General features: G+C 40.6%; 1 long non-coding RNA gene across 1 annotated transcript; it reads left to right on the plus strand.

Moving 5' to 3' along the window:
* The first annotated feature begins 15,626 nt into the window (after positions 1–15,626).
* Positions 15,627–25,588, plus strand: LOC141550505 (uncharacterized). The gene is made up of 3 exons (XR_012484612.1): positions 15,627–15,683; positions 17,356–17,540; positions 18,552–25,588. It is a non-coding gene; the product is annotated as an uncharacterized LOC141550505 (long non-coding RNA).
* Positions 25,589–26,961: the final 1,373 nt, after the last annotated feature.

The raw sequence follows: 26,961 nt of genomic DNA on the forward strand, positions 1-26,961 counted from the left end.
TGCCCTCTTGGAACATGACAAGTTTCTAAGAATACCCATTGTTCTGCCAGTCATTCCAGACCTCTATCCTCATCTCTTCTGTCCCATCAGCCCCATATCCAATGCCAAGCCTTTTCAATATTTATTTCACAGCATTTCTTGCATTCTTCTCTTCCTCTCCACCTATTTGGCCACAACCCTAATTCAGACCTTTGTTACCACTCACTTAAATTATTTTAGCATCTTCCTATTTGTACTCCTTGCCTCCAATTTTTTCCCTTCTTTGTCTTCCACACAGGATATTCTTAAAACACAGGTTTGACCATGTCATGCTCTTCCTCCATAGACTTTTATGGTTCCCTATTGCCACTAGGATCAAATGTAAATGTTTGTATTTGGCATTTCATCTCCTCCCCTCTCTGGCTCCATTCTACCCTTCCAGGTTTATTATATATTGCTTCCCTTACTAATTGCATGTTCTAACTAAATTGGCCTTCTTGCTATATAATTCACATATGGAATGTCTCCCAACTCTGCCTTTGCAGTCAGTCCCTCATGCCTGCAACTAGCTTTCTCACCTCCATCTCTCAGTTTCCTTCAAAGCTTTTTTTTTTAAAATACCACCTCCTACATGAAATCTTTCTTGTTCTTCTAGCTGCCAGTGCCTCCCTCACTAAAATGTTCTGATATTTATTTGATATATACCAAAGTATATACATGCTTTCCTTCCTAATAGAATGGAAGCCTCTTGAGGGCAGGGACCGTTTCATCTTTATTTATTTATTTATTTATTGGTAGCCTCAGTGCTTAGCTTGCTAACTTGTTTAAGTCACGTCTGACTCTTTGTGACCCCATTTGGGGTTTTCTTGGCAAAGATACATAATGTTTTGCCACTTCCTCCTTTAGCTCATTGTTGATTGATTGATTGATGGAGGCAATTTCCTTAGGATAAGATGGGCATAGTAAATTTGAATGCATACTAAAAGTGAAAAATATCGAGTCATCATTTTCCACATAAGCACAGGGACTTGTTCAAGGTCACATTTCAGGTTAGTGACAAAGATAGGATTCAAACCCAAATCACCCAGCTTCCAGTGCAGTGCTTTTCTCCCCACAACCACCCTGTTCTTTTCACCACCCCATGCTGATGAAGTGGCATCTTCTCAGGTTTAGAACTGCTGGCTGGTCCCCAACCCCTTCTTTCCTTCCTGTCAGATTATAAACCTGTTTTGTCTCTAATTCCTCTCTTCCTGTTCCCCTCAGCTGGTTTGTTATTTAAGGCTGTCCTGGCCACCTGGCAAGCCCTAGCATTGGCCTAAAACACTGTTACCTGAGTAAGTCAGTCTCCCCTACCCCCATTACTGTTTTCAACCAAGAAACATCCTTTTTGAGAAAAAGTGCACATGAGGTGAAGATGCTGAGGAGGAGGGACAGATTGAGGATCAGGGAATGAAGTCTTACAAGGACATAAGAAGGGACCGGTACGAGTATACAATGCTCTAGTGCTTCCTTCCTTCCTTCCTTCCTTCCTTCCTTCCTTCCTTCCTTCCTTCCTTCCTTCCTTCCTTCCTTCCTTCCTTCCTTCCTTCCTTCCTTCCTTCCTTCCTTCCTCCCTCCCTCCCTCCCTCCCCCCTCATTCTTCTTTCTTTCCTTCCTTTTTTTCTTTCCTTCCTTCTTTTTCTTTTTTTCTTTCCTTCTTTCCTCCTTCCTTCCTGCCTTCTTTCCTCCTTCCTTCTTCCCTCCTTCCTTTTTTTCTTCCTTCCTTCCTTCCTTCCTTCCTTCCTTCCTTCCTTCCTTCCTTCCTTCCTTCCTTCCTTCCTTCCTTCCTTCCTTCCTTCCTTCCTTCCTTCCTTCCTTCCTTCCTTTCTTTCTTTCTTTCTTTCTTTCTTTCTTTCTTTCTTTCTTTCTTTCTTTCTTTCTTTCTTTCTTTCTTTCTTTCTTTCTTTCTTTCACAATTCATGGAAGAAAACATGCATTTCCATAATAAAATATAATAAAAATGATTGCACATGAAACTGCCAATCTACCATATATATCTTGGTATTTCCCTCCATATATACAACAAAATTATCATACAAATTTTTTTTTCTCCTTTCCTAAAAGCACACATGTATTCAACACTTCAAGGGCAATGTGAAAACACTGCCTATTTTTCATCTGGGTATCCTTAGGATGGGCAGCAAGATGGCACAGTGAATAGAGCACTGGACCTGGAGGCAGGGAGACCTGAATTCAAATCCAGCTTCCTTTCCTTTTTTTTTCCCTCCCTTCTTTTCTTCCTGTGTAAATGACTAGGGAGTTTGAATCAGTCACACTAGTTAACTCTCTATTAAACACTTCCAGGCTAGTTTTGTTTTGTTTTGGTCAGGCAAATTGAAGTTAAATGGCTTGCCCAACTAGGAAATATTTTTAAAAAAATTTAATAGTTTTTATTTACCAGATATATGCATGGGTAATTTTACAACATTGACAATTGCCAAACCTTTTGTTCCAATTTTTCCCCAGATGGCAGGTTGACCAATACATGTTAAATATGTCAAAATATAAATTAAATACTATATATACATGTCCAAACAGTTGTTTCGCTGTACAAAAAGAATCAGACTTTGAAATAGTGTACAATTAGCCTGTGAAGGAAATAAAAAATGCAGGCAGACAAAAATAGGGGTATTGGGAATTCTATGTAGTGATTCATAGTCATCTCCCAGAGTTCTTTCATTGGGTGTAGTTGGTTCAGTTCATCACTGCTCCATTGGAACTGATTTGGTTCATTTCATTGTTGAAGCAGGCCACGTCCATCAGAATTGATCATCATATAGTATTGTTGTTGAAATATATAATGATCTCCTGGTCCTGCTCTTTTCATTCAGCATCAGTTCATGTAAGTCTCTCCAGGCCTTTCTGAAATCATCCTGCTGGTCATTTCTTACAGAACAATAATATTCCATAACATTCATAGACCACAATTTATTCAGCCATTCTCCATTTGATGGGCATCCATTCAATTTCCAGTTTCTGGCCACCACAAAGAGGGCTGCCACAAACATTCTTGCACATACAGGTCCCTTTCTCTTCTTTAATATCTCTTTGGGATATAAGCCCAGTAGTAGCACTGCTGGATCAAAGGGTATGCACAGTTTGATAACTTTTTGAGCATAGTTCCAAATGGCTCTCCAGAATGCCTGGATGTATTCACAGTTCCACCAATAATGTATCAATATCACAGTTTTCCCACATCCCCTCCAGCATTGCACATTATCTTTCCCTGTCATTCTAGCCAATCTGACAGGTGTGTAGTGGTATCTCAGAGTTGTCTTAATTTGCATTTCTCTGATTAATAATGACTTGGAGCATCTTTTCATATGGCTAGAAATAGTTTCAATTTCTTCATCTGAGAATTGTCTGTTCATATCCTTTAACCATTTATCAATTGGAGAATGGCTTGATTTCTTATAAATTAGAGTCAATTATATATTTTGGAAATTAGGCCTTTATCAGAAGCTTTGACTGTCTGTAAAAATGTTTTCCCAGTTTATTGTTTCCCTTCTAATCTTATCTGCATTAGTTTTGTTTGTACAAAAACTTTTCAATTTGATATAATCAAAGTTTTCTACTTTGTAATCAATAATGATTTCTAGTTCTTCTTTGGACATAAACCAGTTAAGAAGTATTAAGGGTCTGAAGCAAGATTGCCCTACCAGGCTATTTCTGTGACCAATCCTAGCACCTCTCTCTTCCACAGAATGATCTCAGGAAATATAAATAAAGGTCAAGCATTTTAACCCACCTCTCCTCATCAACACAGCAGAGATTCTTAAACTCTTTGTGTTACGGACCCTCTTGGAAGTCTGGTAAAAGCTATGAATTCATTAGAATTATTGTGGGATTTTTTTTTTTTTAATGCGCTGAACAAAATGTTTAGGATTACAAAGCAAATCAAATATATTCAAATACAGTTAGCTCCAGATTTAAAAACCTTTGTATCTAGCAATTTTTTTCATTTTTATAGAATTTAATTTTTTTCAATTTCATATAAAGATAATTTTCAAAATTTATTTATTTATTTAATTTTGGCTGAGGCAATTGGGGTTTAGTGACTCAACCAGAGTCACACAGCCAAGAAAGTGTTAAGTGTCTGAGGCCATATTTGAACTCAGGTCTCCTGACTTCAGGGCTAGTTCTCTATACATTGTGCCATCTAGCTGACCCACAACATTAACTTTTATAAGATTTTGAGTTCCATATTTTTTTCTCTCCTCTCCCCTCTTTCCTTCTTCCCCAAGAGGGTGAGAAATCTGATATAGATCATACATTTACAGATAGTACATCATATTAAACATATTTCCACATTAGTCATGTTGTGAAAGAAGAATCAGAACAAAAGAAAAAAACCCCAAGTAAGAAAAAACAACAACCAAAAAAGTAAAAATAGCATGCTTGGATCTGCATTCAGACTCCATAGTTCTTTTTATGGCTATAGATACCATGGGAATTTCAGAATTGTCTTTTATCATCCATACATTGTTGAGGAGAGCTAAGCCTACCATGGTTGATCATTGCACAATGATGCTGTTACTATTTCTCCTGGTTTTGCTTCCATCACTCAGAATCAGTTCGTGTAAATCTTTCCAGGTTTTTCTGAAATCTGCCTGTCTAACAAAATTTTAATGACTATTTATTGTTTGGAATTTCTTGAGATCATGCACCCTCTTCACTGATAGGAGTGAAAGAATAGCATGAAAAAATTCTGAAAGCCAGGCACCTGTGCTCTTCCCTTCATTATCCATGACTTTGGACAAGCTTTTGTGAACCTCGAATTCTTTATCTATAAAAACAGTAAAGATTCCAGTCTTTCTTATCTCAAAAGACAGTTATAAAGAAAGCTTTGTCAATCATGAAACACTATAAAAATTCTCCTTGCTATTCCAGCCCAACATTCTACAGTTCATATGAATAACCAAGAATTTGCTTTTTGCTTTTTTTTTTTTTTTTTTTTTGAGCCTAGTGAACTGGGCTGTTGTCCATAGCCATGAGGGTTCCTCAATCCAATTCTTGAACTCCACCCCTGCTCCTGCTGAAAATGGTCTGGTTTAGAGCCAGGGTCCCTTGAGAGATGGGAGCTTCCTGGAGAGATGGCAAGAGTGACAGAAGAAGCAGCAGATGGATTCTGCTGACTTGCTGGGTGGGTTCATTGTGTCCTTGCCAACCCAAGACTAACATTTATTTTCTTATTGCCCTGATGGGGAACCACCCATCTTGTGCCTGGCATCCCTCCAGTCCCCATGGCTACTGCTCAATGCTGCTCACTGATTCAGCCATCTCATGCTGATTCCTATTCCAGCAATTTAAATTCTATCTAGCCTTCAAAGCCCAGCTCACATCCTACTGCTTCCAGGAAGACTTCCTTAATCATCCCAGGCATCCTTGGTGTCCTTCAGCACTTAATTCAAATTGACAAACACTGAGTGACTGTTATGAGCTACCTGCTTGAAAGCAAAAACAAAAATGCAAGTCTCTGCCTTCAAAGAGTTTATATTCTTTTGGAGGGATGGTAGATATAGCAATTTCTAAAGGGAAAGAGTTCGAACAACATATCTGTACCATTCATTTTGGCATTTAACTATATTCAGTCCTATAGAATTAGCTATTGCTTCATATGTCTCAATCACACAACTAGATGGTGATAGGGCAAAATTTGTGTCTTCTGTACAGAAGTTGTATAATGTAAACTTGTAAAAAAAATACTAGGAATTATAAGAAAGCAAGTGAGTTTTGGAGCTGATAATAGTGTCTTCAGCACAGGAACTCATGCCTATAGTGGGGAAAGGAAAGGGGAAAACCAATCTAGCCATTTGTGGTAGAGAATGATAGTGTAATAAAGTGGTTAAAAAGAAAACATTGGGAGATCTGGGATCAGATATTGCCTCTGACATTAAAAAAAATTAAGTGTTTTTTCTGATTATACATGTATATTAACTTATTAAGTTCACATTTCTTTATAAATCATTTTGGAGAGAAAAATCAGAAAAAAAAGGAAAAACCATAGGAGAGAGGGAAAATAAAAGAAGTGAACATAGACGTGTTGATTTATATTTAGATTCCATAGTTCTCTCTCTGGATGCAGATGGCATTTTCTGTCCAGAGTCTATTGGGATTGCCTTGGATCACTGAACCACTGAGAAGAACCAAGTTTTTCATAGATGATCATAACACATTCTTGCTGTTATTGTGTACAATGTATTCCTGGTTCTGCTTGTTTTGCTCAACATCAATTCGTATAAATTTTTCCAGGCTTTTCTAAAATCAGCTTGTTTGTCATTTTTTTAATAGAACAATAATATTCTATTATCTTTATATGCCATAATTTATTCAGCCCTTCCCCAAATGATGGGCATTTATTCATTTTCCAATTCTTTGCTACTACAAAAAGAGCTGCTACCAACATTTTTACACATGTGGGTCCTTTTCCCTCCTTTATGATTTTCTTGGAATACAGACCCTGTAATGGCACTGCTGTGTCAAAGGGTATGCACAGTTTGATAGTCCTTTGGACATAGTTACAAATTGCTCTCCAGAATGGTTGGATCATTTCACAACTCCATTAACAATGTATTACTGTCCCAGTCTTTCCACATGCTCTTCAGCATTTATCATTATCTTTTCCTGTCATTTTAGCCAATCTGAGATGTGTAAGGTAGTACCTCAGACTTGGAGCATTTTTATATGACTATAGATGGATTTAATTTCATCATCTGAAAATTGTCCATATCCTTTGACCATTTATCATTTCTTGTATTCTTATAAATTTGACCCAGTTGAGACCTTTATCAGAAACACTGGCTGTGAAAAGTTTTTTTTCCCAGCTTTGTACTTTCCTTTTAATCTTGTTTGTTTTGCTTTTGTTTATGCAAAACCTTTTTTAATTTAATGTAATCATAGTTGTCCACTTTGCATTTCAGTTCTCTAGTTCTTCTTTGGTCATAAATTCCCCACTTCTTCAAAGATCTGATAAGTAAATTATCCTGCTTTTGACATTAATTAAATGTGGGATTTTGGACAAGTAAATTTCCTCAGATGGGGAAGAAAAACACATTGTGAGCCTGGAAATGGTCTATTATTGTGAGTTAAATGAGTGTATTGTTTTTCATTTTGTTATTTTTTAAAAAATAATAGCTTTTTACTTTTCCAAATATATACAAAGATAGTTTTCAACATTCACCTTTGCTACATCTTGTATTCCAATTTTTTCTTCCTCCTTTCCCTCTGTTCCCTTAGGCAGCAAGCAGTCCACTCTAGGTTAAACATGCACATTTTTTCTAAACATATTTCCATATTCATTATGCTGCACAAGAAAAATCAGATCAAAATAGAAAAAAGAAATATGAAAAAGAAAAAAAACCCAAGCAAACCAACATCCCCACTGCTAAAAAAAAAAAAAAAAAAGGTGAAAATATTATGCTTTGATCTATAATCAGTTTCTATAGTTCTCTTACTGGATGTGGATGGCTTTTTCCATCACAAGTCTATTGGAACTGCTTTGAGTTATCTAAATGTTATTGTTAATATTGTTATATTATACATATTAATTATTCTTTCTGCTGAGACACAGAATTGGGAAGGTGGAAGGATTGTGGTCAATATGGTAATAAGTCTAGTCTTGGAATGTGTGGAGATGGGAAGAGGAAAGGCAGAGAATATACTGGTAAATGTTCAGTAACCAACTCTGAGAAAATAAATGTTTGCATGACATTTTAAAAGTTTAATCTGTCATATTAACATTCTCTCCAACCTTTTCTTAAGTCTAGACAATCAACAAAACAATAAACCAAGCCCTGTTTCATAGGTTTACAGATTTTCAAGTTATAAAATCTCTCACTGAAAATTTAACAATCAGTTTTTAAGAACTTGTTCAAACTTGCTCCATCACACCCTGCAAGGGAACTCCCTGTGTCTTCTCTCCTCTAGCAGAAAGCATTTAAAAAGAAAAACCAGGTCAAACTCACCCATGTACCTCAACTCTGGGAAGAAGGGTCCGACAGTGCATAGGAAAGACCAGGGGAGGAAGGGTGTCTGAGGTCAGGCTCCAGGTACAGCTGTGACCTCTGGAAGGAAGAGAACTCTTCCTGCCATTGTGAATATTTGCTTGAATTTGGAATCCTGCCTCTGGAGACCCCAGGGGGAACTCCTTTGCTCCTATTGTTAAGCTCAGACAATGACAAGAAGATGGGGGATGATGAGAGGGAGAGTCTGCCCCTCAAAATAGCTTTTTTTTTTTTTTTTTTTTTTTTATGTGGGAGTTCCCCTTGGCAGCTGTTCTGGGCTTGAAGGGAAGGAAGGCAGTTAGGGTAGCATCATCTGGATGCTCTGGGGAGTGGTTAACAGTATCATTATCCACACTGATTCCTGTCTCTAGTCCATAAGCTACTCTGAAGTTCCTAATTTAGGAAGTCTCAGACATGTATCAGTTTACACAGTGTAAGGACAAGTGGGATTTCTTTCTAAGTCTCCAGTGCTCTGACTCCTGAGGGGAAGGCAGAAAACAGACTGGCTGAGCTCTTGGGGCTTGGCTGCAAAAAGGGGGCATCCTCTGCTCTTCTGGTCAAGATAGAAGATTTCACTTCCTCTTCCAGGTGCTCCTTTTCTCCATCTGCCCTCAAAGGCCATTCATATTTTAGATGTCCATGTGTTCTTGCAATGTCCTTGGGAGGGCAAAACAGAATTTTCTTTTTTTATTAATTTTATAATTATAACATTTTTTTAAAGTACATATGCATAGGTAATTTTTTTTTTACAACATTATCCCTTGTACTCCCTTCTGTTCCAAATTTTCCCCCTCCTTCCCTCCACCCCCTCCTCTCGATGGCAGGCATTCCCATACATATTAAATATCTTATAGTATATCCTAGGTACAACATATATGTGCAGAACCGAATTTTGTTGTTGTTGCAAAGGAAGAATTGTATTCAGAAGGTAAAAATAATTTGGGAAGAAAAAAAATGCTCACAGTTTACACTCATTTCCCAGTGTTCCTTTTCTGGGTGTAGCTGATTCTGTCCATCATTGATCAATTGGAATTGGATTAGCTCTTCTCTATGTTGAAGATATCCACTTCCATCAGAATACATCCTCATGCAGTATCATTGTTGAAGTGTATAATGATCTCCTAATTCTGCTCATTTCACTCAGCATCAGTTGATATAAGTCTCACCAAGCCTCTCTGTATTCCTCCTGTTGGTCATTTCTTACAGAACAATAATATTCCATAACATTCATATACCATAATTTACCCAACCATTCTCCAATTGATGGACATCCCATTCATTTTCCAGTTTCTAGCCATTACAAAAAGGGCTGCCACAAACATTTTGGCACATACAGGTCCCTTTCCCTTTAGTATTTCCTTGGGATATAAGCCCAGTAGTAGTACTGCTGGGTCAAAGGGTATACACATTTTGATAACTTTTTGGGCATAATTCCAGATTGCTCTCCAGAATGGTTGGATTCTTTCACAACTCCACCAACAATGAATCAGTATCCCAGTTTTCCCACAGCCCCTCCAACATTCATCATTATTTGTTCCTGTCATCTTCGCCAATCTGACAGGTGTGTAGTGGTATCTCAGAGTTGTCTTAATTTGCATTTCTCTGATCAATAGTGATTTGGAACACTCTTTCATATGAGTTTTTATTTCATCATCTGAAAATTGTCTGTTCATATCCTTTGACTATTTATCAATTGGAGAATGGCTTGATTTCTTATAAATTAAAGTCAATTCTCTGTATATTTTGGAGATGAGGCCTTTATCAGAACCTTTAACTGTAAAAATGTTTTCCCAATTTGTTACTTCCCTTCTAATCTTGTTTGCATTAGTTTTGTTTGTACAGAAACTTTTTAATTTGACATAATCAAAATTTTCTATTTTGTGATCAATAATGATCTCTAGTTCTCCTTTGGACATAAATTCCTTCCTCTTCCACAAGTCTGAGAGGTAAACTATCCTATGTTCCTCTAATTTATTTATGATTTCATTCTTTATGCCTAAATCTTGGACCCATTGTGATCTTATCTTAGTATATGGTGTTAAATGTGGGTCCATGCCTAGTTTCTGCCATACTAATTTCCAGTTTTCCCAGCAGTTTTGGTCAAATAATGAATTCTTATCCCATAAGTTGGAATCTTTGGGTTTGTCAAACACTAGATTGCTACAGTTCTTTATTTTGTCCTGTGAACCTAACCTATTCCACTGATCAACTAGTCTATTTCTTAGCCAATACCAAATGGTTTTGGTGACTGTTGCTTTATAATATAGTTCTAGATAAGGTACAGCTAGACCACCTTCATTTAATTTTTTTTTCATTAATTCCTTTGAAATTCTCGACCTTTTGTTGTTCCATATGAATTCTGTTGTTATTTTTTCTAGGTTATTAAAATAGTTTCTTGGGAGTCTGATTGGTATAGCACTAAATAAATAGATTAGTTTAGGGAGTATTGTCATCTTAATTATATTCGCTTGGCCTATCCAAGAGCACTGAATGTCTTTCCAATTATTTAAATCTGACTTTATTTTTGTGGCAAGTGTTTTGTAATTTTGCTCATATAATTCCTGACTTTCCTTTGGTAGATAGATGACAAATATTTTATACTATCAACAGTTGTTTTGAATGGAATTTCTCTTTGTATCTCTTGCTCTTGGATTGTGTTGTTAATGTATAAAAACGCTGAGGATTTATGTGGATTTATTTTGTATCCTGCCACTTTGCTGAAATTTTGAATTATTTCTAGTAGCTTTTTAGCAGAGTCTTTGGGGTTCTCTAAGTATACCATCATATCATCTGCAAAGAGTGATAATCTGATTTCCTCATTTCCTACTCTAATTCCTTGAATCTCTTTCTCGGCTCTTATTGCCGAGGCTAGCGTTTCTAGTACTATATTGAATAGTAATGGTGATAGTGGGCAATCTTGTTTCACTCCTGATCTTACAGGGAAAGGTTCCAGTTTATTGCCATTACATATGATTTTTACTGACGGTTTTAAATATCTGCTCCTGACTATTTTAAGGAATAGTCCATTTATTCCTATACTCTCAAGCATTTTTAGTAGGAATGGATGTTGGATTTTATCAAATGCTTTTTCTGCATCTATTGAGATGATCATATGGTTCTTATTAATTTGATTATTAATATGGTCAATTATACTAATAGTTTTCCTAATATTAAACCAGCCCTGCCTTCCTGGTATAAATCCCACTTGATCATAGCAAAACAGAATTTTCAATGTGCTCTGTGGCCTTGGTTAAGTTAACGATTTTTCTGAGCCTCAGTTTCCCTCCATGTAAAATAAGAATAACAAAACTTGTCCTACCTCCTTTCTGGAGTTTTTGTTGTTCAGTTGTTTTCAGTCATGTCTGACGCTTCATGACCCCATTTGGGGTTTTCTTGGCAAAAATAAAGGAGTATGCCATTTCCTTCTCTAGCACATTTTACAGATAAGGGACTGAGGCAAACAAGGTTAAGTGACTTGTCCAGGTTCACACAGCTAGTAAGTGTCTGAGCCCAGATTAGAATTTAGGAAGAGTCTTCCTAACTCCAGGTTGGTCACTCCATCCACTTGTACCATCCAACTGCCCTCACCTCCCAGGATTATGAGGATTTAAAAAAAAAACCATTGAAAAGAATGAAAACCATTATATAGATATAAAGTATTAAATAGCAAATAAAATAGTATAGTCAATGAATGCTATGAGACTTTAGAAAAAGAAAAGCTCATAAAGAGCTAAAATAGTCCCTGTAGCTTGTGTTTAGAGGAAAAGGAACTTAAGTTTTGGGTAGCTAGAATATGGATAGATTGGAAGAGCAAGAGGCATTCCAGTTGTGGGAATGATATGAGCATATGTGAGGAAGTGAGGATGCACCTGCATGAGTAGAGGGGAAAGGGTAAGAGAGAAAGAACAAAGAGGAAGGAGGAGATGATAGGGGTTGAGGTCCTTTTAAGATTCCTTTCTGATTTCCCAACCCCCCAGCCCCCACCGGATCTGAGCTGGCTTGGGTTCTCTCAGCCCCCCACAAATAGTTTCTTCCTTTTCTGAAAAGCCCACCAAGAACTTGGAATCGCCCACAATCTTTTGGGTATAAAAGAGCCAAGCCGGAGCCCTCATTGCAGGAGCCCTCCCCCCCAACACATGGTATCTTTCCAGCCATGTAGGGGTTCCTGCCTGCCCAGCGGCCACCTCTGGCTCTGGCGTCTTTCTAACTGAGCCTTACTTCCAAATGTCTACAAAAAACCTTTTATCAATCTAGGTTTTCGGGCCTGTAAATTCATTCACAGGGGACACTGCGCCTCATGGGATTATCTTATTATCTATACACCGAGAAATGGGGTTCCCCCTTTCCTTTCCCTCATCAGAGAGACTGACAGAAAGGAAAAAAGGAGGGAGGAGACACAGAGAGAGATAGAGACAGAGACAGAGGAGACAGAGAGAAAAGAAACAGAGAGAGACATAGACATAGAGAGATAGACAGACAGACACAGAGACAGAGAGAGGAAAGAGACAGAGAGAGAGAGAGAGAGAGAGAGAGAGAGAGAGAGAGAGAGAGAGAGAGAGAGAGAGAGAGAGAGAGAGAGAGAGAGATTGAAAGATGAAGGACAGAGTTCTACAGAGAAATCTTGGGGTAACAAGTGATCTGAGACAAAGTTCAGTTCTCCCTTTGTTGAGAAGGGAGACCCCTGAAAGACAATAATAGGGCGCTGGGTCACTGCTCCCAACTATGCTGTCTGCGCGGTATCAGAGCACCCCCATGCTGGCAGGAAGCGGGCAATGACTCAGGAGCTGGCCAGTGTCCCAAGCAAATCCATCTGACAATGTTTTTGATTTTCCCACAGACTGTTCCAAAGAGCAGGCCAAAAAGAGGCATGGGGTGGGAGGAGCCGCGGTCTTCATCCCAGCCGGTGGGTAGGGAAGTCCTTCCCCCTTTAATGGGAGTCCTAGGTTTTACATTCTGTGGGTGCTCAATGAATAGGTGCGATGGATTTTAAGAGCTGGATAGGACCTTAATTCAGATTCCTAACTTTACAAAGAAGGAAGTTTGAGAGGAAAACATTTATTAAAGTGCCAACCACGTGCTAGGTACTGCCCTGGGCACTGAGGACACAGATAGAAAAATGAAGCAGTCCCTTATTTCAGAGAGCTTGCAGCTGTTCTTCATCTGGGATTCACAGACTGTGGATACATTTCAGAATGTGGTGGGAAAAAAATTACATTTTTGTTCTTACTAACCTTTGACTTCTTTTGTAATCCTCTGTATTTTATTTTATGCATTTAAAATTTTTTTTTGAGGAATGGTCTGTAGGCTTTGGGGGATTGCCAAAAAGGCCCCAATACAAAAATAATTCATTTTCCCTGCACGGTCTGGGGGTCAGTGGTGGGTACAACAAACACCAACAAGAAGTGGTAGCCTGGATGAAGGGGGCTCACTAGATATAGTGGCTGGGGTGAGGTTTGACTCACCTTCCAATTTAATCTGACTCCCCCAAATTCCTCAGAATTGGGCGGGGGTTTTCTGGATTTCTAAACCCAGAGAGGGGCTGATCTTGCTAGGAGAGTTGGCGGGAAGGAAGGAGGCTCGTCTCAGTTTGCTCACTAGTTTCTCCTGGATAGTCTCTGCTGCGTTTCAGTACACCATTCCCTCCAGGTCCTCCTCACTTCCCTAATCATTTCTCAGTCTCCTTTTCTGGCTCGTTACCCAGATCCTGCCTACTAACCACGAGTGTCCCGCTTCTGTTCTCCCTCTATATCATGTCACTCAGTGGTCTTATCAGCTCCCCGTAAATCCAAGTCATCCCTAAACTGTGATTCTCTTTTTTTAAATAGCATTTTATTTTTCCAAGAACTGACAATTCTTTGTGTCCCCATTTAGCATAGTACCTGCCACCCAGGACGTGTGACTGGGCAGTGGCCTTGATTCGTGAGAGCAGAAGTAACAAGGGAATGCCTCAGGGCAGGGACTCCCTCGGGCTGGCTTTTCCCTCCACCCTTATCTCCATTTTCTAGTGCTCATATATATACACACCCAGGGAGAGGAAACTTATACTTAATGCTTGTTGAGAATGTTGTAGAATTATTTTTTTTCTGAGGCTGGGGTTAAGTGACTTGCCCAGGGTCACACAGCTAGGAAGTGTTAAGTGTCTGAGGCCACTCGGGTCCTCCTGAATTCAGGGCTGGTGCTCTATCCACTGCGCCACCTAGCGGCCCCTCTCAGTGGTTTTTCTTTTATTTCTTTTTTTCCCTGAGGCTGGGGTTAAGTGACTTGCCCAGGGTCACACAGCTAGGAAGTGTTAAGTGTCTGAGACCAGATTTGATCTCAGGTCCTCCTGACTCCAGGGCTGGCGCTCTATAGAATTATACATGATTATATTATAGAATTATATAGAGAGAATTAATAAATATACTGTAGTTGTGCATGCTTGCATATACATTGAGAATTCATTCTCAACATTTGTTGCACATACTTACAGAATCTTCAACAAATTAAGTGGTGCACTGAATGGAGGACGAGACCCGGAGTTCGAATCTGACTTTAGACATTAGGGGTATGGCCCTGAGCAAGTTATTTACCTCTGCCTCAGTTTCCTCATCTGTAAAATGGGCTGGAGCAGGAAAGGGCAAACCATTCCCATATCTCAGCCGAGAAAACTCCAAACGGGGCCACCAGGAGTCAGGCAGTTCGGGAAACAACCGAACATAGGTGGGGAATAAACCTCGGGAGCAGGAGAAGAGGACTGGATATACAGAGTGATTTGGGCAGAGAGAAGGCGCTGTTTCTGGTCCTACTGAAGCATTAGCCCCAGTTCTAGCCTGCGCTTTATCCGGGCTTCAGGGGGAGGGAGGATGCGCCCCCACGGCCGGGAGGGCCGCGCCGCTTCCCGCCTCCCGGGTGGTCACTGTCTGGTGACACTCAAAGCGCAGGCGCGAGCTGGCCCACCCGGGAGCGGGACCGGCCCCTATTTCTCATTTCTTCGTTTCCCCCAGAGCCCCACGTGTTCTCTGCGCTGCTGGCAAAGATGGGCCCCCAGGTTACCGCGTGTAGGGGGCGGCGCTATTTCTTAGTTCCCCTCCGGATCCCCTCGGGGCTTCCCAGTCAGTCCTACTGGGGATCAAAGGGCAAAGTTCACCGTCCTCTGCAAACCCGCCCCGCGATCAAACACCCTCTGACAGGGAGCTCCAGGCCGGGTTCGGGAATCGCGCCGGCCTCGGTGGGCAGAGGGGGCTGGGGCGGGGGGGGGGGGGGTGGGGTTGAGCGAGGTGGGGCGGGGCCTCAGGCTGCAGCTAAGGGCGCCGGTCCGAGACCGAAGCTCCGAGGCCTGCCGTTGGCGAGCCTTGCGGCCTTTGGGGCGTACTTAACATCGCCTAACGTCCGTTTCTCATCCCAGAATGAGGGCGCCACGCGGTTCTTCGCATTATTGTGAGGAAAATCGTTTGGAAACCTTAACATACTGCATAGAAACGTGGTTCTCCACTGTTTTCGGAGCTGGGTTTGTGGCCGCAGCTCTGGGGGTGGGGGCCGCCCAGCCTGGCTCGATGGTCATTGGAGGAAATTTTGGCAGCTCCGCCCAGCGGCCTCTGCGGACCCCCCCCCCCCCCCCCCCCCCCCCCCCCCCGGCCCGCCGCTCAGCTCTCTCCAACTGCAACCTGGATCCCGCTGCCGCGGGTAAATGTCCCATCTCTGGTGCGGGGAGAGGAACGGAAGAGACCCCTCTCTCAGAGTTTTCTTTCCCATCTCCCTTCTGCAGGCCTGCCGTCCGTTATTTTATTTTATTTTTTAAACATTGTCATTTCTCCACCCTCTCGAGGCCTTCTCCCAGTGAGTCTCTTGGATCCCAAAGAACCATGGGATATGTAGTTCAGACCGACCTTTCCAGAAACACAGCTCCTTGATCCCAAAGCATTATGGGAATATCAATCTGTAAAGAAGCTCCTTTCACAACAAAGAGAAGCCTGTCCCTCTCTCCCCTCCCCCCTTCCCTCTCTCTGTCTCTTGTCTCTGTGTTTTTCTGTTTCTCACACTCCCTGTTTCTCTTTGTCTCTCTCTGTCTCTCTGTCTCTGTCTCTCTGTCTCTTGTCTCTCCCTCTCTCTCTGTGTCTCTCTGTCTCTGTCTCTCTCTCTCTGTCTTTCTCTGTCTCTCTCTCTGTCTCTTGTCTCTCTGTCTCTGTCTCTCTCTGTCTCTTGGCTCTCTCTCTCTGTCTCTCTCTCTCTGTCTCTTGTCTTTCTCTCTGTCTCTGTCTCTCTCTCTGTCTCTTGTCTCTCCCTCTGTCTCTCCTTCCCTCTCTGTCTCTCTTTGTCTCTCTCTCTGTCTCTGTCTCTCTCTCTCTCTCTCCCTCCTTCCTCTCTCGCTCTGTCTCTGTCTCTGTCTCTCTGTCTGTCTCTGTCTCTCTGTATCTCTCTCTCTGTCTCTCTCTGTCTCTCTCTCTCTCTGTCTCTCTGTGTCTCTCTGTCTCTCCCTCCTTCCTCTCTCTGTCTCTCTGTCTCTGTCTCTCTGTCTGTCTCTTGTCTCTGTCTCTCTCTCTCTGTCTCTTGTCTCTCTCTGTCTCTGTCTCTCTCTCTCTGTCTCTTGTCTCTCTCTCTGTCTCTCCCTCCCTCTCTGTCTCTCTGTCTGTGTTTGTCTCTCTCTCTGTCTCTCTGTATCTCTCTGTCTCTGTCTCTCTGTCTCTCCCTCTGTCTCTCTCTGTCTCTCCCTCCTCCTCCTCTCTCTCTCTGTCTCTGTCTCTCTGTCTCTGTCTCTCTCTGTCTCTTGTCTCTCTCTCTGTCTCTCCCTCCCTCTCTGTCTCTGTCTCTCTGTCTCTTGTCTTTGTCTCTCTCTCTCTCTCTCTCTCTCTCTCTCTCTCTCTCTCTCTCTCTCTCTCTCTCTCTCTCTCTCTCTGTCTCTCACTCTCTCTCCCTCTCTCCCTCCTTTCTTCCCCCCCTTTCTCTTTTTCTCTCTTCCCCACTCCAACTTACTCCACCTCAATCTGGAAAAGATTTGGATTTTTCTTTTTTTTTAAAGCACAAACCAAAGAAAGAACGGGAGGTGTGTACCCAAGCCCAGTTCCAATGACCAGAGATACATACTGGAGGCTTCCTTCCCACCCACGCCCTCCTTTTGTCCCCCACAGCTGGGCACCCCAGGGTTTTGTGGCTTGAACTGTCACCTTTCACCAACAGCTGTTCAGCCTTTCTTTTTAGAGAGAGCCGCCCTCTTGCAGGTGTGCCTTTCACTCATGGACCTGAGGCCCCCTCTAGTCTGTGCTGAGTTTTGTTTGCTCAGAATCTGGAATAACCTGTAACGTCTGTATTTTATTCTGAGGAAAACAAAGAAAGAACTCCGTGTTTCAATCCCTAACAGTTGGATCGGGGTACAAGGATGGGAGACTGCAAGGAGGTCCTGGTGGAGACTGGAAAAGTCCCACCCCCCCATCCTGCCCAAGCTCTGCCGCAGGCCTGCTTCCTGCATTCCCGCCTCAGCGAAAGAAGGGGATTGGACTCCATGAGCTCCAAAATTGCTTCCAGCTTCTAACAGTCTAACTCTAGGTTGTTGTTTTTTTTGTTATTGTTGTTGTTGTTTCTGTCTAGTTTATTATAAAAGGATCTCTCCCATTACAAGACATAAATCCTGCGCTGACTTCCAGGCCTGCAATTTCATATTCCCATCTCTTATCTCCGTTTTGCCACCCTGCCTTCCCCCCATCCCCACTCAACACAGACACGGAAAAAATTCTGTTTTTATCTTTCCCTTCTGTTAGGGAAATTGCTAGAATGTGTGCACACAGTCCTGTCTGCAGATGCTTGCATACGAACACATGGACCTCGTGCAGAAATATTTGTGTATTTTTATGCAGGTGTGTACACGAGTATCCCATGTGTTCCTCTCTATTTTATTCAAAGTAGCCTACAAAATTCCTTCTCTCACCTCTCTGCCCTTTAGAAAACTTAGGCTCAGGCTGGGCTGGGCTGGGAGGATGGCATTTCCGATTATGGGTTTCCTGATGGGAGAAGCGACTTGATTTCTTTCCTTTGCCTAGCTTGTAGGAAAGGAAAGGATTCCCTGTGGTCCCCCCAAAGTACTACTCAATTCAAATCAGATCTTAGTACACGAGACTTGGATGGGAGGAAGGGTTTATCCAAAAAACCAATAGGGAGAATGGGGTCTAGACAGCTAGGAAGGGGCTGAAGGGTAATGCAAGTTTATCTGTACCAAAAAAACCCAGATTTTGGAAGTTCAGAGGTTCCAAACTAAGAGCAGCAATAATCTAAGGCTTATGAGGGTGACACAACCAAATACAAGGAGAATGCTGCCCCCAGAAGTGCCGAGTGCTTCGGACAACGAGCAATATGAGTCTACGATTATAGAAAGAAGGAGGTGATGTTCCCACTACATACTCCCCGGACCAGAGTACGTCTGGAGTTGTACGTTCAGTTCTGGGGGCTACATTTTAGAAGAACGTTGAGATGCAGGAGAGGGTTGAGAGGCTCATGAGAATAATTGATTTAGAGCTGGGAAGCAGCTTAGAGCTCATCTGTTTCAATTCTCTTCTTTCACAGGTAAGGAAATGGAGGTTCAGAAGTTAAAAAACTTGCCGAAGATGACTGAAATAGCATGTGACAGAACTACTCTCTACAATACATCGTGCTGTCTCCCATGGTGGTGAGAATGAGGAGTATACTGGAGAGCATGTCCAAGAGGAAGCCAGGACACGGGGGGAAAAGAGGGCATGGAATGATAGATGCTTTCAAACACCTAATACTCTCTCCTCAAATTAATGTGCATTATACTTCTCTACTTAAGTGTTGTATTCCCCTTCCCTCTCCCCCCAACCCTATACATCTCCCTGCCAATGTCAGTTCTTTGAGGGAAGAGACTATTTTATCTTTGTCTTTAAAGATGCCTTTTGTTTTTACATCAGAATCATTTTGACATTATACACTTGCACTTTTCCCTCCCCATTCCCATAGTGAAACTTACCCTTATAATAAAGGAAAACAGTTCATCAAAACAGCATATGAGGGCAGCTAGGTAGCTCAGTGGATAGAGCACCTGCCCTAAAGTCAGGAGGACCTGTGACTCTGGACAAGTCATTTAATTGCCTCAGCAAAACAAAACAAAAAAACCATAATATTAGTATAGCAATTGCTATTTTAGCTAGAATTCCTGAAGGCTTTCCTCTTTCCTTCCTCTCCCGATTATTATTATTATTATTTTGACTATGTAAAAGAGGTCATTCTCTGCTTTATTTCTTACTTAGCCTCAATCACTGATCAGTCAAACTGATCATTAAAGACCATAGTTAAAAAAGTTAAGGTCTTAACATGTGTCCAAGGCTATCTCCAATCATCCTGATCTATATCTGGCCATTGGACCCAAGTGGTTCTGGAGGAGAAAGTGAGAGCCCTCCCTCATTTAAATCCAATTCACTTATATGAAAAGACATCACTTTTCTGATGTCATGATCTTCGTATCTCTCAGAAGAAAGGGTGGTAGAACATTTCCTTCTCTCTTCTCTTAGCTAGGATTAGCCGTTATTAGAGAAGCCTTTATTTTTAGTATTCTTTTTATTTATATTATTGGAGATCATGTGACATTTTCCCTCTGGTTCTGCTTAATTCATGCTGGATCAGTTTATAAAAGTCTCTCTGCATGTATCTCTAAATTTCTCATATGCCCCTTTCTTAGAATTGTAGCCACACTGAAAAGCTTCCAGAGATTTATGATGTGTAATTCTCTGCACTAGGGGACACAGACACAAAATATTGGATTTTTTCTTCACGTTATTGGCAGGACTCCTCTCTTTCTGGTTTCTGAGTTCCGTCTACCTCCAGCGCAATCTAGTCTCATATTTCTCAGTACCTCGAAACTTTGTGCTGCTACCAGATCCCATCTCCTCCTGACTCAAATTTCATGCATCCAGGATAGAAGTCTCTCTTTCCCTAGGAAATTATCTTATTACACCTGGAAGCTTATAGGGGAGGCTATATAGCATAATATTTCTGTGCCTTGCACAGAGTAGGTATTACATAAATGCTTTTCAAATTGAACTGACTTGGAATATGAGAAAGATTGTCATGTGAATTAAGGATTGTGGAAAAGGGATTGGCTTGTTCTTGGTCCTAGAGAGCAGAATTAGGTGTAATGGATGGAGAATCAAACTTAGAATCAAACTTCTGCTCTATATAAGCAAAGATTTTCTAACAATTGGATCCATTCTAAAGTGGAACAGACTCGCTTAGGAGGCAAAGACCTCTCCATTACTGAAGGTCTTTAAGAAGGGGTTAGAATCTACTTATCAGGCATATAGAAAGCATTCATGATGCAGCTATAGGTTGATAGAGATAACTTCTGAGATTTTTTTCCAGATTTAAATGTTTATGATATTAACAAGGTTCTCAGGGAAGGCAGGGAAATCTGCCCTAATGCTTGGCCCAGAGGGAGAACCTAGGGACGGAACCATAAGATATCATTGAAAGGCGTAGAAATTTGTGCTCTGAGCCATGTTGAGGGTTGCACAGCAGCTAGAAGTATAGAACTAGTGAAGCTGAGAGGGCAAAGTTATTAGAGGTCAAAGTTGGGGAGAAGGAATGGGGAAGAAGAAAAGGGACACCAGTCAGAGGTCAGTCACTCAGTCAACAGTTTCTATTATGCACAAAGCACTATGCTAGGCTCTCATGGAGCTTTCAGTCTAATGGGAGATAGGATACAAGCAGAAATAACTATAGTACACAATATTACATAATAAGTTCATTAGAGTGATGAAAAACTAAAGTGAGAAAGTGAAGGTTCCAGACTAGAAGATCAGGGAAAGTTTAGCAAATTTGGTCCCTTGTATTCTGTAAAATATTTCTTGAGCACTTGGAGCACCCCTTTATACATAGCCCCCCCTGAGAAGCTACTCTAATTTCAAAGCATTTTATGGGATCCAATTCATTCAAAAACATAACTAATGAGCCCCCACAGATATATTTACTTTTTTATTAGTTAGCCAGAGAATATAATTAGTTGCAAGGAAAAGGCTTTAAATAAAATAGCAAAGTAGCACTAGAACTCCCCTTATACTTGGGACATTGTCTTAATATAACAGTTTGAGAGAGTTTTGGAATTTTGGGGCACAGTTGGACAGGTCAGAGCACTACAAAACAGAAAACAGCACAAATTGGGAACTAGAAGAGAATAAAGAAAGCAAGCTTTACTGAATGGGAATACAGTACAATGGGGCAGTCAGGAAGGATGGAACCAATCATTTCAACTGGGTCTTCTCATGTGATAGGGTTTCTAAACTGGTAAAAGCCAATGGATTTTTGGAGGACTGTTCTATGGGTCATTCTAGCAGGATTAGACATTGGTGAATTTGGGATGAAGAACTTGGATTGGCTGTGTAGGTTAAGGTTTGGGGATTGGGGCTAGGGGGAAATACCTAGGGAATTATCAGGCTAATTGATAGCAGTAGTTCTTGGACGAAAAGAAACTTTTGACTATTACTATAGTACTGGGAAGGATAATGAATTTTCTTTCAATTATTCCATCCATGGGAAGAATAAACATGGAGGGCATATATATTGAATATGTGGTCAAGACACATAAGTGGAGAGGCAGCTGGATGGTACTATGGGTAGAATCCAGGACTTGGAGTCATACCTAACTCTGACACTTTCTAGCTGTGTGACCTTAGTCAAGTTATTTAACCCATTTGCCTCAATTTCCTCATCTATAAAATGGAGATGATAAGAGCAACTACCTCCTATGGTTGTTGTGAGCACTCAGCAAAGTGTCTGGCACATAATAGGTACTTAATAAATGCTTATTATCTATCCTACTTCTGAAGTCATACAGATCTCTGCTGGTTCTGTTCCTTTCTGGAAATTGGAGTTTTCTTAGTAAAGATACTACAGTGGTTTTTGCCTTTTCCTTCTCCAACTAATTTTACAAATAAATCAAGGCAAAGATGGTTGCCCAGAGTTACACAGCTAGTAAATGGGTGTTCTAGCTACTGTGCCACCTAGCTAGAGAAAAGTAACTTTTCAAATAGAAAGATAGCTCTCATCTCCTAAATCTAGTTTCAAGGGGTTGGCTCTTTTGGAAAACAGGTTAGCCAGTCAGCCTAGAAGAGATTAAAAGCATTTAGTCTATCTTTTGAAACTTACTTCCTCTGGCTAGCAAGTTCAAAGTCTTTTCTCCAAGTTCCTAACTGACTTAGATTTAGAAAAGGTTGGAGAGGAATAAAAAAAAGTCCATTTACCACTATTTGACTACTTAAGGAGATTCTGTGCTCTCCCAAAATCTTTTCAAGTGACTCTACCAAATGAACCCCATCGGACCATGGGGTTAGGATTAGAAAGCTCAATCACTTTGCTTTCAAGATCTCCTCAAGATTGGAGTGCAAATGAATCTGAGCTGTTATTCAATCTATAAGCCTTAAGTGGGTCAGTCTGTAAACACTTAAGCACCTACTATGATCCAGTCATTCAGGGGCACCAAGAAAAGCAAGAGACAATCCCTGTCCTGAAGGAACATATAATCTAGTAGAGGAGATGACATGCAAGTAACTAGTACAAACAAGCTACATCTGGGATAAATTAGAGATAATAGAGGGAAGACATTAGAATTAAGAGGAGTTGGGAAAGGCTCCCTGTAGAAGGTGTGATTTTAGCTGAGAGGTGAAGGAAGCCGGGTAGCAGAGGTGAAGAGGGAGAACATTCCAGTCATGGGAGAGCTGAGAGATGGAGTGTCTCCTTTGAGGAAACACAAGGAGGGAGTAAGAGGACAAGGTCATCATCATCCACCTTCCTGTCCCACATTGCTTTCTTTATTATGCATCTCTGTCAACAGCAAAAACAACCCTGGCTTTTGTGCTATATTCTGAACAGTACAAATCCCTGCTGTCTGTCTACATTCCCTGTTATTGATCTATCCAAACCATTCTAATTGTCCCTTGGACACTGTGCTTGTCTCCCCACTCCCTGGCCAGGCATTTCCTGCCCCTCCAAATACTCTCTAACCTTCCCCTCCCTTTCTCACCCCCTCCCTCAGTCCCTGAGTCCCTGTGTAGAGTGTAAATGAGATTCTACTTTGCTGCCCTTATAAGCCCTTACGAGCATCTCATGTAAGAAAACCCAGAACTGAATGGAAACTTTTTATCCCATCCCCTTCAATGCCTTTCTTTTTTCTTGGACAATGTTTCAGTTTGTCTTCTCTTGTCATCTAAGGACACAAGCCTTTCTGAGATCCCTCCCTATTAGAGCTCAAACCTGAGATTCTCTAAACATTAGACAATGATTGGTCTTGCCATGTGTCGAGCTACATCAGAGTGACTCTGGAAGATACCCCAGGGGAGTGCCTCCATAGAAAGACACGTAATTTAGGTTTAGGTGCAGGTACATGTATCCTCCTTGAAAAGAAGTCAGCCAAAAACCACAGTGTTAAAAGAGAGACTAAACTGTAAAGACAGGCTTTCCCTGAAGCAATCTGGGACGACCTTTTGATGTAAACTAGGCCACGATGTAATTAGAACTGAAAGCGCGAATCTCCTTTCTAAAAGAATTGAATCATTCTGTACTTTGGGCAGTGCTAAGTAAGGAAGAGATCAGCCAAGAGGAACCCTTGGCTGGCCTAGGCAGGTCTAGTCTGAAGAGCATCTTCCAGGCTCTATTCCTAAAGCTCACTAGTTAATTAATCACACAGATTTACCAATCACCTTTCTGTGTAAAGCTATGTTCTCTAGACTTAGGGGATAGCAGGACTTCTCAGACATGTCCCTGTTCTAAGTCAGTCTGGCTGGGGAGATATGACTTGGACAGATGAAGAAGATAATAACACATCACAAAGACGCAAGATGTAGTGGAAAGAATACCCATCAAGGTAGTTGTAAGAAATCAGATTAAAGAGAAGTCATTTAGAAATCTCAGACATGACTGAACAATAACAACATATACAAATGCTGTTAGGAAACCTGAAGTCTGATCCTAGCAAGTTGGAATAAGTTACTTGCTGTTATAATAAGTTACTACTCATTTTCCTCCTTTGTAAAATGAGTTAGCTCAACTAGCTGATTACTAACCATTTTCTCATATTTCTCAAATTAAAGTGTCTGAATGTAGACCTTTGATTATCCCATAGCTATGACTTCCTTTGCTTTTGTGAACATTGGCTCTGTGATGACCATACTATGTCTTGGAACATCCCTTCTTCACAGGGGAGCAGACCAGTGGAGTCAAACAATAATCAGTTAATTAGAAGGATTTCTGAGGCTCAGAGCTCCTTGAGATACCAGTGATCTTTGTGATTTGGAGATGCCTAGAGCTGCCAGAAACCATAGAACCACCCTTTATCAGCTCCTTGAGCTGAAGCTACAGACTCAAAAACCTTGCTCAGGACTTTCTAAACATCCAAAACAAGTTTTTATCTGGCTTATTGTGTCTACAGATTGTCCTCTCCTTTAACTGGTGCTTTAGAAACTATATATAATATCTCACTCTTCTTCTTTCCCCTTTGAGAAGCTGAAAAACTCTTGTCTCACTCCCTGCTCACTTGCAGGATCTCCCCTCTCCTATAAGCCTTTTTTTCTCAGATAGGAGCTTTTAAATGATGTGGGGACTCTTTCCTTTTAGGTCATATTGTGGACCTGAGGATCATTTATTACCACTTTCCCAGCTGATGGCTTATTGGGGCTTTTCATTTGGTTCTTCCTCAGAAATCTGTAAATATACTTTATTATTAAATTTTTGCAACAAATTATTATATTGTCTTGACTGTACAGCAGTTTCAGAGCAAAGTATTCCAACTTTCTTAGGGCTGGCTCCTTTTAAAAAAAAAAAGTAATATTTAATTTTTTCCAATTGCATGTAAAGATAGTTTTCAATATTTTTTTTCTTTTTCTTTTTTTTTGGGGGGGCAAGGCAATTGGGGTTAAGTGATTTGACCTGGGTCACACAGTAAGCGTGTAAGTGTCTGAGGCTGGATTTGAACTCAGGTCCCCCTGACTTTAGAGCTCTATCCACTATACTATTTAGTTGCCCCATAATACTAATTTTTTTTCTAAAATTTTGAGTTCAACATTTTTCTCCCTTCCTTCTGCCCTTCTTTCCTCCCCAACATGGCAAGCAATCTGCCATAGGTTAAACATATGCAATTATGTAAACATTTTCATACTAGTCATGCTGTGAAAAAAAGAAAGAAAATAAAGGGAAAAGCCCTAAATCCCCTCTCCCCACCCACCCACCCAAAAAGCAGCAAAAAAAAAGATGACAATAATATACTTTGATTTGCATTTGGACTTCATAGTTCTTTCTCTGAATGTGGATATTGTGGATATGTGGATATGTTTATCATAAGTCTTTTGGATTTGTCTTGGATCATTGTATTGCTGAGAACAAAATCTATAAAAATTGATCATCCTCATAATGTTGCTGTTACTATGTACAATGTTCTCCTGGTTCTCTTTATTCATTCAGTATCAGTTGATATAAATCTTTCCAGGTTTTTCTGAAATCTGTCTAATCATTTCTTATAGCACAATAGTACCACATTGTATTCACATACCACAACTTGTTCAGCCATTCCCCAATTGGTACCACATAAAGAGCTGCTATAAATATTTTCACATATATGTCTTTTTTTTTTTTAAGGATCTCTTTGGTAATAACACTAGATCAAAGGGTATGCACAGTTTGGTTGGCCAGCTTCTCTTAAATAAGCAGATCATGATGGTCTAAATCAGGAGACTCTTAAAAAAAAAAGAGTCAGTTTTTCCCAATCATCAGTCTTATTCGACATTGCTATAAATTCTTGCCCTCAAAGTATTTACAAATCAGGTAGGGAGAAAAGATGGACACAAACAACCAGAGGTTTTTACATCGACAAATCTAAAAGATATTTCTTGAACACCAACTATGGCCCTAGATGCATATAAATTTTGGAAGAAAATTTAGAGAAGTATAGGGCACAAACCCTGCCCTCAGTTTATGTTAAATTCAGTAAATAAAGCATGACATGAAATAATTTTTTAAATGTCAAATATGTGCAATTCTTCTATACATATCTTCACAATTATCATGCTGCAGAAAAAAAAAAATCAGACCAAAAGGGGGAAAAAATGAGAAAAAAATATAAGCAAATAACAGTTAAATACTATGTTGTGATTCACACTCAGTTCCCACAGTCTTCTCTCTGGGTGTAGATGGCTCTCTTTATCACAAATCCACTGGAACTAGTTTGAATAATCTCATTGTTGGAAAGATTCATATCCATCAGAATTGATCATCACATAATTTTGCGGTTACTGTGTACAATGTTCCCTAGGTTCTGCTCATTTCACTCAGCATCAGTTCATGTAAGTCTCTCCAGGGATTTCTGAAATCATCCTGCTGGTCATTTCTTACAGTACAATAATATTCCATAACATTCATATACCACAATTTATTCAGCCATTCTCCAACTGATGGGTATCCATTCAATTTCCAATTTCTAGCCACTACAAAAAGGGCTGCCACAAACATTTTTTTACATGTGGGTCCCCTCCTTTAAGATTTCTTTGGGATACAAGCCCAGTAGAAATACTACTGGGTCAAAGGGTATGAACAGTTGTATAGCCCTTTGGGCATAATTCCAAATTGCTCTCAAGAATGGTTGCATGAGTTCACAACTCCACCAACAGACATGAAACAATTTTAACATAATACTGTGCTAAATGGTATCAGACAGACCATTACTGAAGAAGATTAGGAAGAATTACATATGGATTGGGATAGTCAGGGAAAGTTTCAGGGGAAAGCTGGGCCTTGAAAGATGTGTAGGATTTAGGTAAGAGGAAAAAATAGGGGAGAATCAAGAAACCGCATGAACAAAGAGTGTTTTATAGGAGATGGATACAGTAAGTGCATTAACCTGACTAGAACAGAAAGTAAAAGGTAACTGAAAAATCAGATTAAAGAGAAGTCATTTTGTAATCACGAAGACTCAGACACA

The sequence above is a fragment of the Sminthopsis crassicaudata genome, chromosome 1 (genome assembly GCF_048593235.1).
Source record: "Sminthopsis crassicaudata isolate SCR6 chromosome 1, ASM4859323v1, whole genome shotgun sequence".
Classification (NCBI taxonomy): domain Eukaryota; kingdom Metazoa; phylum Chordata; class Mammalia; order Dasyuromorphia; family Dasyuridae; genus Sminthopsis; species Sminthopsis crassicaudata.